The sequence below is a fragment of the Trichosurus vulpecula genome, chromosome 6 (genome assembly GCF_011100635.1).
Source record: "Trichosurus vulpecula isolate mTriVul1 chromosome 6, mTriVul1.pri, whole genome shotgun sequence".
In the NCBI taxonomy this organism is placed as follows: Eukaryota; Metazoa; Chordata; class Mammalia; order Diprotodontia; family Phalangeridae; genus Trichosurus; species Trichosurus vulpecula.
In genome coordinates, this window is record NC_050578.1 from 133,269,172 (window position 1) to 133,274,486 (window position 5,315).

General features: G+C 43.9%; 1 pseudogene; it reads right to left on the bottom strand.

Annotated features, from left to right (window-relative positions):
* Positions 1–3,551: 3,551 nt before the first annotated feature.
* LOC118854226 lies at positions 3,552–3,830 on the bottom strand (annotated as a pseudogene).
* Positions 3,831–5,315: the final 1,485 nt, after the last annotated feature.

The following is a 5,315-nucleotide window of genomic DNA, read 5'->3' on the forward strand; positions in this document are numbered from 1 at the left end:
TTAACACATAATAAGTATGGAAAGATAGCATGCAGCCAGGTTGATAAAGACTTTAAATGCCAAACAGAGAAATTTCTATTTTGATTCCAGAGGAGAAAGGCAGCTTCACGAGCTTCGTCAGCCCCCTTTCTGATGAAAGTGCTACTCGTTGGAGAAGGTAAGTTTTACAACGGTGTGATCAGAGGTCGCTGGATTCCATGATGCCATATTAGTGTTTGTCATTATTGAGTTATTCTGTCCTGACTCTTTCATGACCCCAAGGACCATAGCTCAGGAGACCCTTCTATCTTCCACTATCACTCGAAGTCTGTCCAAGTTCATGTTCATTGTTTCCATGACACTACTTATCCATCGTATCCTCTACCATCCCCTTTTCCTTTTGCCTTCAATCTTTCAGTCTTTTCTAATGAGTCCTTGTCTTCTCATTACGTGGCCGAAGTATTTCTTCAGTATTTCACCTTCCAGTGAACAGCCTGGATTAATTTCTTTAAGTATTGACCGATTGGACCTCCTTGCTGTCTGAGGGACTCTCAAAAGTCTTCCCCAGCACCACAATTCAAAAGCTTTGATTCTGCAGCACTCAGCCTTCCTTGTAGTCCAGCTCTCACAGCCTTACATTACTACTGGTGCCTATTCAGTGAGACTAACCCCTGAACTTAGGAGGGTTGCATGTGCTGAAGGACAATGACAGGTTCATTAAGGCTTTATTCTTTAACATGGGAAAACAAAAAAAGAGAGTCTACCATTTGTCTCCATTTTCCTCTCTCCCCAGGATTAAAAATTGCTAAGCAGAGCAAAGAATTGAAGATGTATTTCTTTCCTCATGGGATAAGGAGACCCTTTAGATCATTTTTCATTTGGGGTCCCTGCAATTTTAGATCTTATACTCACTGTTTCCCTATAGATTCATAATAATTCTCAAATCATAGAGTTATGAGGTCATAGGTTTTAACTTCCCATTCTGGCAGCAAAGACACTTTCAAAAGTCACGTGTGTGTGTGTGTGTGTGTGTGTGTGTGTGTGTGTGTGTGTAAGTCAAGTTTCCCTCAAATTGAACTCATAAATATTCATGTCTCCTCGCCCACAGACCAGTGCTTCAAAGCTCGGTTTGATTTGGCAGGGCTTCAAGCAGAATGGATATTTAGCCACTCTGGGACAATAGAGCCTCTGGCTGACCTGACTTTCCTAGCTCTGTCCTGATCCAGGCAGAGGCAAAGACAGAAGAAAGTAGGGCAGAATGAAGAGACAAAGAAAGGACCCAGGGGAGGGGAGGCTTCACTGTGCTCATCACATCATAGCTTTGGGTTGAGGTCAGACCTGATCTCTGACCCAGGAGGGAACATACTGGGCTGATTTTCAAAAACTGAGGCTTTCCTGTTCTGGGGAAATGACTGAGAATAAGTCTTTCTGGGTGTGTTTTTTCAAGTAACACGCTAGAAAAACCAAACAAATCATAAATCAGAGGAAAATGAAGTAAGGAAAGGTAGAAGTATAACTTGGGTTACACGACCTGAGCTTTGCCCCAGGCTGCTGAATTTGGAGGTGTCTGGTGTTTGCAGGGCTGCTCATTCAGGAAACGTAGGCTAACAACGACTGATGAAGCTGACTGTTCTGATGCGGCTGTTTGCAAGTTCTGCCAATGCAGCCAAAGCATAACTAGGGTAGGCCAGTCAGGCTGTGGCCCAGGGAGTAGAAGTTTAGGTGCTCTGACAGCACTTCTAGTCCTTTAGCTTTGATGATGATAATGTTTGGTTGTTTCTGTTGTGTTGGATTCTTTGTGATGTCATTTGGGATTTTCTTGGGCAAAGATACTGGAGTGGTTTGTCATTTCCTTCTCCAGCTCATTTTACACGTGAAGAAACTGAGGCAATCGGGGTTAAGTGACTTGCCCAGGGTCACACAGCTAGTAAGTGTCTGAGGCTGGATTTGAACTCGGGAAGATGAGTCTTCCTGACTCCCAGCCTGGCATTCTATTGATTGCTGCCCCCTAACATTTAAATAACACTCTACAAATACTATCTCATTTCATTGTCACAATAACCCCAGGAGAAAAGCTCTATCATTACCCTCCTTTCCTTTTCCAGATGAGGGACCAGAGGCTCAGGCAGATGACTTGCCCAGGGTGACACAGCTAAGGAAGTGTCTGAAGCAGGATTCAAACTCAGGTCTTCCAGTCTCAAAGCCCAGCACACTATCTGCTGCCCTGTTGAAATGATGAATTGGAAGAGAGAACATCTGACCTTATATTTAGTGCTCTTGGCCCTAGGCCAGATTGTCTCCTGAATTCCCCTTCCGTGTTGCTTCCAGCTTCTTCCTACAAGCACCTCCCTAAATCTCCTTGGCACCATTGGGAAGAAGTGGAGTATCATAAACAGAGGCTGGCTAGATGCAGTGATGCTTGGTTAGTCAGTAAACATCCATTAAGTGCCTACTACGTATCAGGCATTATGCTAAGTGTTCGGGATACAAATAAAGACAAAAGACAATCCTTTTTCTCAAGGAGTACGCGATCTAATGTGGGAGACAACATGCAAGCAACTAGGCACAAGGGAAATGCAGGATAAATTGGAAATATTCAACAGAGGGAAGGCAATAGAATTAAGGAGAATGGGAAAAGGCCTACTGAAGAAGGTACGATTATTGCTGAAGGCAGTGAGGGAGGTCAGTAGTTGGAGAGAAGAGAGAGCATTCCAGGCATGGGAGACAGCCAGAAAAAAATGCCCCAGAGCTGAGTTGATGAAACAGCCAGGAGGCTGGTGCCATTGGATCATGGAGTATGTGGTGGGGAATAAGGGGTAAGAAAACTGGAAAGGTAGAAGGGGGCAGCTTATGAAGGGCTTTGAATGCCAAACATAGCATCTTATATCTGATCGGATGCAATAAATAGCTACTAGAATTTATTGAATAGGAGAGTGCCATGATGGGATCTGTGCTTTGGGAAAATCTCTTTAGCAGTTAAACAGAGAATGAATTGTAGTGGGGAGAGGCTTGAGGCAGGCAGGCCCCCCCCCCCCAGCAGCTATTTCAATAATCCAGGCATGAGGTATGGAGGGCCTGCACCAGGGGCCACATATAAGAGATGGTACAAAAGTGAAATCTACAGGTTTTGGCCAAAATGCCAGTCCTGGCCCTGCTCTAAAGAGAAGCTTTATGATGGGCCAGTCAGCAAGCAGCAAGGAGCAAGGCAAAGAGGGCTAGATTTGGGGTCAGAGGATCATGCTCAAATCTTGGGTCTGCTTTTTACTAACTGCATGGTCTTGGCTAAATCAATGCACCCTTACATGCTTCAGTTTCCTTACAGCTTGGAGGAGCAGGTTCAGACTATGATCTTTAAGGTCAACCTAAGGCCGGACCTCTATAGTGTGGCAGCTTGGTGGTTGCTAACTGGTAGGAGAGGGGTTTGCTGTCCATATTGAGATTGTAGGAAAGCATTTCACAAAATATTTCAGGCTCTTCTTTTTTTTGACTATTAAGAACCAAAGTGATTTTTATTCCATAAATTAACCCATTTATTGTTGGACTATGGGCTACAGATATTTGATAAGGAGATTTTACTGGTCTTTCAATTTCTTCAGTCTTCTGATGGCAGATTTGACTGTGACTGCAGAGGTGGTATTGTAGGTCCATGTACTGCCAGCTATGGTTTTCATACAGGATCCACAATGCCAGATACCCACAGCCTATCTCTTCATTTTGGTCTTGCCACAGAAGGAGCAGGTATACTTGGCATGCTGGCTAATTTCAACTTTCTTCACCATTTTTCTGAGGGATGCACCATAACGTGTTCCATATTTACCAACAATTCTGACCTTCTTGGTACGTTTAGCCATGTTGCCAGTCAAGGGGCTAGAGCTTGGAGAAGACTCAGGCTCTTCTTGTGAAGATGGAAAGATGTGCACTGGAGGATAATAGATGAATTCAGAACTGGTTGTGTGTTTGAAGCAGCACATCTTTCAGATGGGAATTTGGATAGTTTGGGAGAGAAAAATGACCTCTGGTCTCAGATAGCTTTGTTAACTATATGGAATGACATCTCATCTGCGTGAGAATCATTTAATACTATAAAGGGGCTGGGAAAGATTTCCTACTAACTAAAAACTAGAGAAACGTGAATGTGAAAAAAACAGTTTTGAAGGCACCAAAGAGAGAGGTGACTGTACTGAGAACTTCAGGGCTGCTGAGGATGATGGTATATCAGCCCATTAGCATATGCGTGTGGAAGAAGGTAAAACTTCGAAAATGAGAAATCATATAAGCAATTGGAGATTTTTTTCATTCATATCTTGAATTTGAGGTATGATTGAACATTCATCTTAAATATATGTTTAAGGTATGACTGAAAATGAGATTGTTGCTTGGATAAGAGAACTTTGGGGAGCTGTGATTTTAAATAAAAGGAGACTCTAATTTCAGCTACTGAAGAGGATGGCAGGAGAAAAGCATAAGAAGACAGAATCAGCATCATCATCAGCAGCAGCATTAACATCAGGGGAGGAGGAGGCTTCAGGGAAGAAATGAACAGGGAAGAGAAGTAAGTTTCAACTGAGTAAGTTTTGATTGGTGGGAGAGAACGGATTTCATTCCAAGAGCTCCAGTGACATATATGACCGTTCAACACCATTTAGAGCTGGAAAAAGGTGGTTTTTCATGACTGTTGCTCTCTGCTGTCCTATCTGGATTGAGAGGGAAAAGCAGCTGCTTTGTTACCCTGGTGATGGGGTACTGTGTGGTTTGGTGTGACCTCCATTCTGATTGGACAGCATCCCAGTGAATGATGGATGGGCTCTGTAGTCCAGAGAGAGCTAGTGTGATGAGTTTAGCAGTTCTCTGCTCTTCACATCAAAACTAACACTTTCTAAATGCCCTTTTAAGCAGGATGGTTAGTTGAAAGAGCTTATAAAGTCTCTGCTCTGGTAGAGAAGAAGATTTCTCTAGTTGAAGATGATGATGAGAGAGTAGAGAAGCAGTTTCATGTGTCGCGGATGTTTCTGAATGGACGATTGACATTGAAAGCTGGAAATGATGGCACCTGGGATGGATTTAGTGGGAGAGGCTCCATCTTGCCCCTGATCCTGACTCTGTCCTCTGGCTAGAGGTTGTATGGACAGTTCTCTCTGGTGGGGTGAGGTCGCAATGGCAAGGTGCTGAGGGAAGATAGTTCTAGGAGAAGGGTGTGTGTGATGGGGATGGTATTGTTTGTGGGTGGTGGCTGAGGGTGGGTTGGAGGGACGGCACATCACCACCCTTTGGTTGTCCTCATCGTCATAGCACTCAGCACAATTGCCCCTGGAAGAGATTGATCCGTCTGTGAATTC